The sequence below is a fragment of the Saccostrea echinata genome, unplaced genomic scaffold (assembly GCF_033153115.1).
Source record: "Saccostrea echinata isolate AGI-Se365-2 ecotype Australia unplaced genomic scaffold, CSIRO_AGI_Sech_v1 ptg000088l, whole genome shotgun sequence".
In the NCBI taxonomy this organism is placed as follows: Eukaryota; Metazoa; Mollusca; class Bivalvia; order Ostreida; family Ostreidae; genus Saccostrea; species Saccostrea echinata.
The window spans coordinates 605,228-620,000 of NW_026889837.1; positions in this window are offsets into that span (position 1 = coordinate 605,228).

Below are 14,773 nucleotides of genomic sequence, written 5' to 3' on the forward strand. Positions count from 1 at the left end.
AGATGCGATCTCGTTGCGGGTAACGAGTGGGTCTTCCGTCCGATTTTTGATAAGATGAGATAAGAATTTGACTGAGACTTTCGTTCAAATATAATGAAATAAATAAATTGTTAAGACGAACAATTTTACTTCAGTAATCTATAGCAAAATGTTGATCATTAAAGATTATAGATTAAAGACTTTCGGCCCATCTTGGTCCCTATTTTGAGGGACGAGCCCTATTTTCTTGATATCTTCTTACAGCTCTCATGATTTTGAACACTTTTTTGTTCAACAGCTATTCTAATTTTTTTTTTCGTTTCCGAGATATCTGCAAAAGAAATAATAGGGGCCGGCCCTTCAACTCCTTAATGGGAACGTTTAGCAAAAATTGAAAGGTAACATATTGTCCAGAACGTTATTGTGAACATCTTTTATTCAATATTGCTTATCAAGATATTTCCCACTTTCGAGATATAAAGCGTCGAAGATTTAGCATTCTGGCCCCTAATGTCCCCTTATAACGTCAAAGATTTAGCATTCTGGCCCCTATTGTCCCCTTATAACGTAACATATGTTGCCAACAACGTTATATAGTTAACGAGTGTGAAGATGATCTATTTTGCCTTATTAGTGTATTACAAAATATTGATCGTTTAAGAGTTATTGATGAAAGACGTTCGGCCCCTATCAGCCCTTATTTTGAGGGGCAAGTCCCTTTTTCTTGATATCACCTTAAAGCTCTCATGATTTTGAACACTTTTTGTTCAACAACTATTCAGAAATTCTTTTTCGTTTCCGAGATATATGCAAAAGAAATATTTAGGGGCGGGCCTTCAACTTCTTAATGGGGACGTATAGCAAAAATTGAAAGGTTACATATTGTTCAGAACATTATTGTGAACATCTTTTATTCAATATTGCTTATCAAAATATTTCCCACTTTCGAGATATAAAGCGTCAAAGATTTAGTATTTCGGCCCCTCATGACCCCTAATTATGTAACATGTGATTTGAATAACATAATATATAGTTGTAGTTTGCTCAGATAGACATTTTTGCTGCAGTAATATTTTACAAAATATTGATCTTTAAAGAGTTATTGATGAAAGACTTTCGTCCCCTCTCGGCCCCGATTTTGAGGGGCCAGCCCCTTTTTCTTGATTTCACCTTAAAGCTCTTATGATTTTGAACACATTTTGTTCAACAATTATTCAGAAATTCTTTTTCGTTTCCCAGATATATGCAAAAAGAAATATTTAGGGGCCGGCCCCTCAACTCCTTAATGGGGGCTTTTAGCAAAAATGAAAAGGTTACATACTGTTTAAAACCCTATTTTGAACATCTTTTATTCAACACTGCTTATCAAAATATTTCCCAATTTCGGGATATAGAGTGCCAAAGATTTGTCATTCTGGCCCCTTGTGACCCCTAATTATGTAACATATGAAGTGAATATTACAATAAATAGTTGTAAATTGTTGAGATAAACATGTTTGCTTCAATAATGAATTACAAAATATTGAGCATTAAAGAGTTATTCATCAAAGACTATCGGCCCCTCTCAGCCCCTATTTTGAGGGGCCAGTCCCTTTTTCTTCAAATCATTTTAAAGCTCTTATGATTTTGAACATTTTTTGTTCAACAACTATTCAGAAATTCTTTTTTGTTTCCCAGATATTTGCAGAAGAAGGATTTAGGGGCCGGCCCTTTAACTCCTTATTGGGGACGTTAAGCAAAAAATAAATGGTTGTGTATTGTTCAGAACATTATTTTGATCATCTTTTGTTCAGTATTGCATATCAAAATATTTCACACTTTTGAGATATATAGCGTTAAAGATTTTGCATTTTGGCCCCTTATGACCCCTAATTATGTAACATATAATGTGAATATCATAATATGTACTTGTAAATCGTTAATATTAACATTTTTGCTTCAGTAATGCATTACAAATTATTGATCGTTAAGGAGTTATTGATTAAAGACTTTCGGTCCCTCTCGGCCCTTATTTTGAGGGGCCAGCCCCTTTTTCTTCATACCACTTCGAAGCTCTTATGATTTTGAACAATTTTTGTTCAACAACTATTCAGAAATTCTTTTTCGTTTCCGAGATATTAGCAAAAGAAGTATTTAGGGGCCGGCCCTTTAACTCCTTAATGGTGACGTTTAAAGAAAAATGAAACGTTGCATATTGTTTAGAACATTATTTTGAACATCTTTTGTTTCATATTGCTTATCAAAATATTTCACACTTTTGAAATATAAAGCGTCAAAGATTTTACATTCTGACCCCTAATTGCCCCTAATTATGTAACATATGATGTGAATATTATAATATATAGTTGTAAATTGTTGAGATAAACATTTTTGCTTCAGTAATGCATTACAAAATTTTGATCGTTAAAGAGCTATTGACTTAAGACTTTCGGCCCCTCTCGGCCCCTAATGTGATGAGTCAGCCCTTTTTCATTGAAATCATATAAAAGATCTTGTAATTCTACACAATTTCTATTCAATATGTTTTTAGAAAATCTCTATAATTTTAGAGATATGATAAAAAATGTCTCGAAAATTCACTCCTGAATCATGTCCTAAATTTCGACCCCTACCGAGCTTCCATACTAGGTACTTCCGGAAAATTTGAAAACCCAGGTGCAAAACTTCAACATGTCGTCTATAATCGCTGAAAATTTCAGCGCTCTAGCTTTTGCCGTTTTTTTAGTTTTTGTGTCGACAAAATGGTTATCTGAAAATCGATTAAAGGGCGATAACTTCCGACCGGAAGTGAATTTTAAGGATTTGAACAAAAAAGGATCATCTTCAGATCAAAAGGCATTACCCCTGAAAATTTCATGAAAATCGATCGAACCGTTTGCGAGATATCTTCTGCACAAAAATTGTAAAGAAAAAGTGGAATAATAATAATAACTAGATGAGATCTCGTTGCGAGCAACGAGTGGGTCTTCCGTCCGATTTTTGATAAGATGTGATAAGAATTTGACTGAGACTTTCGTTCAAATATAATGATATAAATAAATTGTTAAGACGACCAATTTTGCTTCAGTAATCTATAACAAAATATTGATCATTAAAGATTATAGATGAAAGACCTTCGGCCCGTCTTGGGCCCTACTACACTTTTTGTTCAACAACTATGCAGAAATTCTTTTTCGTTTCCGAGATATATGCAAAAGAAATATTTAGGGGCCGGCCTTTCAACTCCTTAATGGAGACGTTTAGCAAAAGTTGAAGGTTACATGTTGTGCAGAACATTATTTTGAACATCTTTTATTCAATATTGCTTATCAAAATATTTCCCACTTTTGAGATATAAAGCGTCAAAGGTTTAGCATTCTGGCCCCTAATGTCCCCTTATAACGTAACATATGATGCCACCAACATGTTACATAGTTAAGGAAAGTGAAGATGAACTATTTTACCATAGTAATGTATTACAAAATATTGATCGTTTAAGAGTTATTGATGAAAGACTTTCGGCCCCTATCAGCCCTTATTTTGAGGGGCCAGTCCCTTTTTCTTGATATCACCTTAAAGCTCTGATGATTTTGAACACTTTTTGTTCAACAACTATTCAGAAATTCTTTTTCGTTTTCGAGATGTATGCAAAAGAAATATTTAGGGACCGGCCGTTCAACTCCTTAATGGAGACGTTTAGCAAATACTGAAAGGTTACATATTGTTCAGAACATTATTGTGAATATCTTTTATTCAATATTGCTTAGCAAAATATTTCCCACTTTTGAGATATAAAACGTCAAAGATATAGTATTTCGGCCACTCACGACCCATAATTCTGTAACATATGATGTGAATAACATAATATATACTTGTAGTTTGCTCAGATAAACATTTTTGCTGCAGTAATATTTTACAAAATATTGATCGCTAGAGAGTTATTGATGAAAGACTTTCGGCCCCTATCGGCCCCGATTTTGAGGGGCCAGCCCCTTTTTCTTGATATCACATTAAAGCTCTTATGATTTTGAACACATTTTGTTTAACAACTATTCAGATTTTTTTTTCGTTTCCGAGATATATGCAAAAGAAATATTTAGGGGCCGGCCCTTCAACTCCTTAATGGGGACGCTTAACAAATATTGAAAGGTTGCATATTGTTTAGCACATTATTTTGAACATCTTTTGTTCAATATTGCTTAGCAAAATATTTCCCACTTTCGAGATATAAAGTATCAAAGATTTAGCATTCTGGCCCCTTATGGCCCCTAATTTTGTAACATATGAGATTTTTATCATAATATATAGTTGTAGATTGTTCAGATAAACATTTTTGCTTCAGTAATGTATATCAAAATATTGATCGTTTCAGAGTTATGGATTTAAGACTTTTGGCCGCTCTTGGCCCCTAATGTGATACGTCAGCCCTTTTTTCTTGATATCATAAAAAAGATCTTATTATTCTACACAATTTCTGTTCAATATGTTTTAAGAAAATATTTATAGTTTTGAAGATATGATAGAAAATGTCTCGAAAATTCACTCCTGATTCATGTCCTAAATTTTGACCCCTACCGAGCTTCCATACTAGGCACTTCCAGAAAATTTGAAAACTGAGGTGCACAACTAGAACATGTCCTCTATTATCACTGAAAATTTCAGCACTTTAGCTTTTGTCATTTTTGAGTTTTTGTGTAGACAAAATGGTCACTAAAAAATCGATTAAAGGGCGATAACTTCCGACCGGAAGTGAATTTCCAAAAAATAAAGAAAATGTATTAGGTCTACATCATGATACATCATCTCTGAAAATTTCAAGTGAATCCATCCAACCATCTTTGAGAAATCGTCTGCACAAAATTTGGACAGAAAAAAATAATAATTATAATAGTGAAAAAGAAACAATAGAATAATAGAAGGGTCTTCCGTTAGAGACGTAAGACCCTAATAATAAAAGTGAAAAAGAAACAATACAATAATAGAAGGGTCTTCCGTTGGAGACGGAAGACCCTAATAACTAGATGAGATCTCGTTGCGAGCAACGAGTAGGTCTTCCGTCCAATTTCTCGATAAGATGAGATATTATTTTGACTATGATCTTTGTCAAAAGATAATAATATATAGACTTCCCTAATTAGATTTCATTCTTTTGATTTATATAACATTATCAAAGAGCTATAGATGACATGCTTTTGGCCCCTCTGAGCCCCAAGTTTGAGGGGTCAGCCTCTTTTTCTTGATATCAATTGAAAGGTCTTGTGATTTTGAAAACGTTTTGTTCAACAAATATTCAGAGATTTCCTTTCGTTGTGAAGATATGCTGAATGGAAATATTTAGGGGCCATCCCTCAAAGTCCTAAATGGGGCCATTTGATAAAAATTGAAAGGGTACATATTGTTTAGAACATTATTCTGACTATCTTTTGTTCAGCTTATCAAAATATTACCCCTTTACGAGATATAAAGCATCAAAGATTTAGCATTCTGGTCCCTTGTGACCCCTTTATTACGTAACGTATGATCAGTATCTTATCATATATTGTTGTAAATCGTTAACATAAGCATCTTTACTTCAGGAATGTATTACTAATTATTGATCGTTAAAGAGTTAAAGATGAAAGAGTTTTAGCTTCCTGAGCCCCTAATTTGAGGGGCAGACCATTTTTCTTGATACCAAATGAAAGGTCTTGTGATTTTGAACACTTTTTGTTCAACAACTATTCAGAAATCTATTTTCATTTTCGAGATATGCTGAATTGAAATACTTAGGGGCCAGCCCTCCAAGTCCTTGATGGGGCCGTTTTGCAAAAATTGAAAGGTTGCATATTGTTTAGAACATTATTCTGAACATCTTTTGTTCAATATTGCTTTTCAAAATATTCCCCCTTTTTGATATATAAAGCGTCAAAGATTTAGCATTCTGGCCCCTTTTGGCCTCTTATTACGTAACATATGATCAAAATTTTAAACCATATAGTTGCAAATCGATAAGATGAACATTTTTGCTTCAGTAATTTATAACAAAATATTGATCGTTCAAGAGTTATACATAAAAGACTTTTGGCCCCCCCCTGAGCCCCTAATTTAAGGGATCAGCCATTTTTTCTCGATATCAAATGAAAGGTCTGATCATTTTACACATCTTTTGTAATACATGTTTTAACAGAATATTTACAGGTAAAAAGATATAAAAGAAAACGTGTCAAATTTTGCGAGATGTTGTGAGCCTATTTTTCGAGCCCAGGCGAGCTTCAACGCCATTGGAGCTGGAAAGATATAGATGCCCAATTGCACATCTACAATCTTTCCTCTATCTTCACTGAAAATCTTAACTCAATAGCTTTAGTCGTTTTGGAGGAGTTTCCAGGACAAGCCGACCCTCTGAAAATCAGAAAATCGTCAATATCTCACGACCGGAAGTGACGTCATCAAAAACGAAAAAAAAACCTATCAAGATCAATTGAATATCTTTTACATCTGAAAGTTTGGTGTAAATCGGCCCAGCCGTTTCTGAGAAATCGCGTGCACAAAATCGGTTGGAAGAATAATAATAATAATAATAATATTAATAATAACTAGATGAGATCTCGTTGCGAGCAACGAGTAGGTCTTCCGTCCGATTTTTCGAAAAGATGAGATATGATTTTGACTATGATCTTTGTCAAAAGATAATAATTAATAGACTTCCCTAATTAGATTTCATTCTTTTGATTTATATAACATTATCAAAGAGCTATAGATGACATGCTTTTGGCCACTCTGAGCCCCTAGTTTTAGGGGTCAGCCCCTTTTTCTTGATATCAATTGAAAGGTCTTGTGATTTTAAAAACGTTTTCTTCAAGAAATATTCAGAGATTTCTTTTCGTTGTGGAGATATGCTGAATGGAAATATTTAAGGGCCATCCCTAAAAGTCCTAAAAGGGGCCGTTTGACAAAAATTGAAAGGGTGCATATTGTTAAGAACATAATTCTGACTATCTTTTGTTCTGTATTGCTTATCAAAATATTCCCCCTTTAAGAGATATAAAACGTCAAAGATTCAGCATTCTGGCCCTTTTTGACCCCTTATTACGTAACGTATGATCAGTATCTTATCATATATTGTTGTAAATCGTTAAGATAAGCATGTTTGCTTCAGTAATGTACTACAAATTATTGATCGTTAAAGAGTTAAAGATGAAAGAATTTTGGCCCCTCTCAGCCCCTAATTTGAGGGGTCAGCCCCTTTTTCTTGATATCAAATGAAAGGTCTTGTGATTTTGAAGACTTTTTGTTGAACAACTATTCAGAAATCCATTTTCGTTTTCGAGATATGCTGAATTATAATATTTAGGGGCCAGCCCTTCAAGTCCTTGATGGGGTCGTTTTGGAAAAATTGAAAGGTTGCATATTGTTTAGAACATTATTCTGAACATCTTTTGTTCAATGTTGCTTTTCAAAATATTCCCCCTTTTTGAGATATAAAGCATCAAAGAATTAGCATTCTGGCCCCTTTTGGCCCCTTATCACGTAACATATGATCAAAATTTCAAAACATATAATTGCAAATCGTTAAGATGAACATTTTTGCTTCAGTAATTTATAACAAAATATTCATGGTTCAAAAGTTATACATGAAAGACTTTTGGGCCCCCTGAGCCCCTAATTTAAGGGATCAGCCCTTTTTTCTTGATATCAATTGAAAGGTCTTGTGATTTTGAAGATTTTTTGTTCAACAACTATATTTGAAATCTATTTTCGTTTTCGAGATACGCTGAATTGAAATATTTAGGGGCCAGCCCTTCGAGTCCTTAATGGGGCCGTTTTGCAAAAATTGAAAGGTTGCATATTGTTTAGAACATTATTCTGAACATCTTTTGTTCAATATTGCTTTTCAAAATATTCCCCCTTTTCGAGATATAAAGCGTCAAAGATTTAGCATTCTGGCCACTTTTGACCCCTTATTACGTAACATATGATCAAAATTTTAAAACATATAATTGCAAATAGATAAGATGAACATTTTTGCTTCAGTAATTTATAACAAAATATTGATCGTTCAAGAGTTATACATAAAAGACTTTTGGCCCCCCCCCCCCCCTGAGCCCCTAATTTAAGGGATCAGCCATTTTTTCTCGATATCAAATGAAAGGTCTGATCATTTTACACATCTTTTGTAATACATGTTTTAACAGAATATTTACAGGTAAAAAGATATAAAAGAAAACGTGTCAAATTTTGCGAGATGTTGTGAGCCTATTTTTCGAGCCCAGGCGAGCTTCAACGCCATTGGAGCTGGAAAGATATAGATGCCCAATTGCACATCTACAATCTTTCCTCTATCTTCACTGAAAATCTTAACTCAATAGCTTTAGTCGTTTTGGAGGAGTTTCCAGGACAAGCCGACCCTCTGAAAATCAGAAAATCGTCAATATCTCACGACCGGAAGTGACGTCATCAAAAACGAAAAAAAAACCTATCAAGATCAATTGAATATCTTTTACATCTGAAAGTTTGGTGTAAATCGGCCCAGCCGTTTCTGAGAAATCGCGTGCACAAAATCGGTTGGAATAATAATAATAATAATAATAATATTAATAATAACTAGATGAGATCTCGTTGCGAGCAACGAGTAGGTCTTCCGTCCGATTTTTCGAAAAGATGAGATATGATTTTGACTATGATCTTTGTCAAAAGATAATAATTAATAGACTTCCCTAATTAGATTTCATTCTTTTGATTTATATAACATTATCAAAGAGCTATAGATGACATGCTTTTGGCCACTCTGAGCCCCTAGTTTTAGGGGTCAGCCCCTTTTTCTTGATATCAATTGAAAGGTCTTGTGATTTTAAAAACGTTTTCTTCAAGAAATATTCAGAGATTTCTTTTCGTTGTGGAGATATGCTGAATGGAAATATTTAAGGGCCATCCCTTAAAGTCCTAAAAGGGGCCGTTTGACAAAAATTGAAAGGGTGCATATTGTTAAGAACATAATTCTGACTATCTTTTGTTCTGTATTGCTTATCAAAATATTCCCCCTTTAAGAGATATAAAACGTCAAAGATTCAGCATTCTGGCCCTTTTTGACCCCTTATTACGTAACGTATGATCAGTATCTTATCATATATTGTTGTAAATCGTTAAGATAAGCATGTTTGCTTCAGTAATGTACTACAAATTATTGATCGTTAAAGAGTTAAAGATGAAAGAATTTTGGCCCCTCTCAGCCCCTAATTTGAGGGGTCAGCCCCTTTTTCTTGATATCAAATGAAAGGTCTTGTGATTTTGAAGACTTTTTGTTGAACAACTATTCAGAAATCCATTTTCGTTTTCGAGATATGCTGAATTATAATATTTAGGGGCCAGCCCTTCAAGTCCTTGATGGGGTCGTTTTGGAAAAATTGAAAGGTTGCATATTGTTTAGAACATTATTCTGAACATCTTTTGTTCAATGTTGCTTTTCAAAATATTCCCCCTTTTTGAGATATAAAGCATCAAAGAATTAGCATTCTGGCCCCTTTTGGCCCCTTATCACGTAACATATGATCAAAATTTCAAAACATATAATTGCAAATCGTTAAGATGAACATTTTTGCTTCAGTAATTTATAACAAAATATTGATCGTTCAAAAGTTATACATGAAAGACTTTTGGGCCCCCTGAGCCCCTAATTTAAGGGATCAGCCCTTTTTTCTTGATATCAATTGAAAGGTCTTGTGATTTTGAAGATTTTTTGTTCAACAACTATATTTGAAATCTATTTTCGTTTTCGAGATACGCTGAATTGAAATATTTAGGGGCCAGCCCTTCGAGTCCTTAATGGGGCCGTTTTGCAAAAATTGAAAGGTTGCATATTGTTTAGAACATTATTCTGAACATCTTTTGTTCAATATTGCTTTTCAAAATATTCCCCCTTTTCGAGATATAAAGCGTCAAAGATTTAGCATTCTGGCCACTTTTGACCCCTTATTACGTAACATATGATCAAAATTTTAAAACATATAATTGCAAATAGATAAGATGAACATTTTTGCTTCAGTAATTTATAACAAAATATTGATCGTTCAAGAGTTATATAGAAAAGACTTTTGGCCCCTCTGAGCCCCTAATTTGAGGGATCAGCCATTTTTGTTTGATATCAAATGAAAGGTCTTATCATTTTACACATCTTTTTTAATACATGTTTTAACAAAATATTTACAGGTAAAAAGATATAAAAGAAAACGTGTCAAATTTTGCGAGATGTTTGTGAGCCTATTTTTCGAGCCCAGGCGAGCTTCAACGCCATTTGAGCTGGAAAGATATAGATGCCCAATTGCACATCTACAATCTTTCCTCTATCTTCACTGAAAATCTTAACTCAATAGCTTTAGTCGTTTTGGAGGAGTTTCCAGGACAAGCCGACCCTCTGAAAATCAGAAAATCGTCAATATCTCACGACCGGAAGTGACGTCATCAAAAACGAAAAAAAAACCTATCAAGATCAATTGAATATCTTTTACATCTGAAAGTTTGGTGTAAATCGGCCCAGCCGTTTCTGAGAAATCGCGTGCACAAAATCGGTTGGAAGAATAATAATAATAATAATAATATTAATAATAACTAGATGAGATCTCGTTGCGAGCAACGAGTAGGTCTTCCGTCCGATTTTTCGAAAAGATGAGATATGATTTTGACTATGATCTTTGTCAAAAGATAATAATTAATAGACTTCCCTAATTAGATTTCATTCTTTTGATTTATATAACATTATCAAAGAGCTATAGATGACATGCTTTTGGCCACTCTGAGCCCCTAGTTTTAGGGGTCAGCCCCTTTTTCTTGATATCAATTGAAAGGTCTTGTGATTTTAAAAACGTTTTCTTCAAGAAATATTCAGAGATTTCTTTTCGTTGTGGAGATATGCTGAATGGAAATATTTAAGGGCCATCCCTTAAAGTCCTAAAAGGGGCCGTTTGACAAAAATTGAAAGGGTGCATATTGTTAAGAACATAATTCTGACTATCTTTTGTTCTGTATTGCTTATCAAAATATTCCCCCTTTAAGAGATATAAAACGTCAAAGATTCAGCATTCTGGCCCTTTTTGACCCCTTATTACGTAACGTATGATCAGTATCTTATCATATATTGTTGTAAATCGTTAAGATAAGCATGTTTGCTTCAGTAATGTACTACAAATTATTGATCGTTAAAGAGTTAAAGATGAAAGAATTTTGGCCCCTCTCAGCCCCTAATTTGAGGGGTCAGCCCCTTTTTCTTGATATCAAATGAAAGGTCTTGTGATTTTGAAGACTTTTTGTTGAACAACTATTCAGAAATCCATTTTCGTTTTCGAGATATGCTGAATTATAATATTTAGGGGCCAGCCCTTCAAGTCCTTGATGGGGTCGTTTTGGAAAAATTGAAAGGTTGCATATTGTTTAGAACATTATTCTGAACATCTTTTGTTCAATGTTGCTTTTCAAAATATTCCCCCTTTTTGAGATATAAAGCATCAAAGAATTAGCATTCTGGCCCCTTTTGGCCCCTTATCACGTAACATATGATCAAAATTTCAAAACATATAATTGCAAATCGTTAAGATGAACATTTTTGCTTCAGTAATTTATAACAAAATATTGATCGTTCAAAAGTTATACATGAAAGACTTTTGGGCCCCCTGAGCCCCTAATTTAAGGGATCAGCCCTTTTTTCTTGATATCAATTGAAAGGTCTTGTGATTTTGAAGATTTTTTGTTCAACAACTATATTTGAAATCTATTTTCGTTTTCGAGATACGCTGAATTGAAATATTTAGGGGCCAGCCCTTCGAGTCCTTAATGGGGCCGTTTTGCAAAAATTGAAAGGTTGCATATTGTTTAGAACATTATTCTGAACATCTTTTGTTCAATATTGCTTTTCAAAATATTCCCCCTTTTCGAGATATAAAGCGTCAAAGATTTAGCATTCTGGCCACTTTTGACCCCTTATTACGTAACATATGATCAAAATTTTAAAACATATAATTGCAAATCGATAAGATGAACATTTTTGCTTCAGTAATTTATAACAAAATATTGATCGTTCAAGAGTTATATAGAAAAGACTTTTGGCCCCTCTGAGCCCCTAATTTGAGGGATCAGCCATTTTTGTTTGATATCAAATGAAAGGTCTTATCATTTTACACATCTTTTTTAATACATGTTTTAACAAAATATTTACAGGTAAAAAGATATAAAAGAAAACGTGTCAAATTTTGCGAGATGTTTGTGAGCATATTTTTCGAGCCCAGGCGAGCTTCAACGCCATTTGAGCTGGAAAGATATAGATGCCCAATTGCACATCTACAATCTTTCCTCTATCTTCACTGAAAATCTTAACTCAATAGCTTTAGTCGTTTAGGAGGAGATTCCAGGACAAGCTGACCCTCTGAAAATCAGAAAATCGTCAATATCTCACGACCGGAAGTGAGGTTATCAAAAAACAAAAAAACCTATCAAGATCAATTGAATCTCTTTTACATCTGAAAGTTTGGTGTAAATCGGCCCAGCCGTTTCTGAGAAATCGCGTGCATAAAATCGGTTGGAAGAAAAATAACAATAATAATAATAATAATAGGGAAAAAGAAACCGAACGAAAACAATAAGGTCTTCCGTTGGAGACGGAAGACCTTAATAATAATAATAATAATAACTAGATGCGATCTCGTTGCGAGCAACGAGTGGGTCTTCCGTCCGATTTTTGATAAGATGAGATACGAATTTGACTGAGATTTTCGGTCATAAATATATCAATATTGAAAACATACAATTTGCTTCAGTTATGTTTAACAAAATTTTGATCATTATGGCATCTAAAATCGCAATGTTTGATGAAGATTTTAAAATATTTATAGTAGCAGATCGTGAAGATGAACATTACTGTAAAAGGGTTATAGATAAAAGGCTTTTGGCCCCTTTGAGCCCCTATTTCGAGGGGTCAGCCCCTTTTTCTTGATATCACTTGAAAGGTCTTGTAATTCTGAAGACTTTTTGTTCAACAACTATTCAGAAGTTTTGTTTCGTTTTCGAGATATGTAGAATTGAAATATTTAGGGGCCGTCCCTTTAAGTCCTTATAGGGGCTGTTTAGGAAAAATTCAAAGGATGCACATTGTTGAGAACATCATTCTAAACAACTTTTGTTCAATATTGCTTTTCAAAATGTTTCCCCTTTTCGAGATATAAAGCGTCAAAGATTAAGCATTCTGGCCCCTTATGGCCCCTTATTACGTAGTATTTGAAGAAAACTTTAAGATATATAGTTGCAGATTGTGAAGATAAACATTTTTGCTTCAATAATTAATATCAAAATATTTAACGTTAAGGAGTTATAGATGAAGGACTTTTGGCCCCTCTGAGCCCCTAATTTGAGGGATCAGCCCCTTTTTCGTGATATCACATGAAAGGTCTTGTAATTCTGAAGACTTTTTGTTCAACAACTATTCAGAAGTTTCGTTTCGTTTTCGAGATATGTAGACTTGAAATATTTAGGGGTCGTCCCTTTAAGTCTTTATAGGGGCTGTTTAGGAAAAATTCAAAGGATGCACATTGTTGAGAACATCATTCTAAACAACTTTTATTCAATATTGCTTTTCAAAATGTTTCCCCTTTTCGAGATATAAAGCGTCAAAGATCAAGCATTCTGGCCCCTTGTGGCCCCTATTTATGTGACATATGACGTAAAAATTATAATATATAGTTGTAGATTGTTAAGATAAATAATTTTGCTTCAGTAATGTATACAAAAATATTGCATGTTAAGAGTTATCGATTAGAGAATTTTGGCCCCTATCAGCCCCTAATGTGATGAGCCAGCACTTTTTTCTTGATATCATGTTACAGATCTTTTCATTCTGCACAAATATTGTTCAATATGTTTTAACAAAATAATTATACTTTAAAAGATATGATACAAAATGTCTCAAAAATTCACTCATGATTCGTGTCCTAAATTTTGACCCCTACCGAGCTTCCATACTAGGCACTTCCGGAAAATATCAAAACCCAGGTGCAAAATGACAACATGTCTTCTATCATCACTGAAAATTTCAGAGCTCTAGCTTAAGCCGTTTTTGAGTTCCATCGCAGACAAGGAGGTCCTCTGAATTTTAATAAAAGGGCAATAACTCTCGACCGGAAGTAAATATCCCTTAACAAACTTGCCGGAATTAACTTCAGATGTCAACGCATCTACCTTGAAAATTTGAATGAAATCGAACGAGCCATCTCCGAGAAATCCTCTGCACAAATTTTGTAAGGAGAAAAAAGAATAATAATAATAATAACTAGATGGTTCTCGTTGCGAGCAACGAGTGGGTCTTCCATCTGATTTTGAATAAGATTAGTCAAGATCTTGACTGAGATATTCGTCTGTAAAAAGTGAAAGGATGTATATTGTTTAAAACATTATTCTGAGTTTCTTTTGTTCATAATTGCTTATCAAAATATTTCCCATTGTTCGAGGTGTCAAAAATTTAGCATTCTGGCCCCTTATGGCCCCTTATTACGTAACATATGATCAAAATTTTAAAATATATTTGCAGAACTTTAAGATAAACATTTTTGCTTCAATAACGTATAACAAAATATTCATCATTAAAGAGTTATAGATGAAAGACTTTTGGCCCTTCTGAGCCCCTAACTTGAGGGGTCAGCCCCTTTGTCTTGATATCAAATGAAAGGTCTTGTGATTTTAAAGACTTTTTGTTCAACAACTATTCAGAAATTTTATTTCGTTTAAGAGATATATAGAATAACAATATTTAGGGGCCAGCCCTCCAACTCCTTAATGGGGATGTCTTGCAAAAATTATA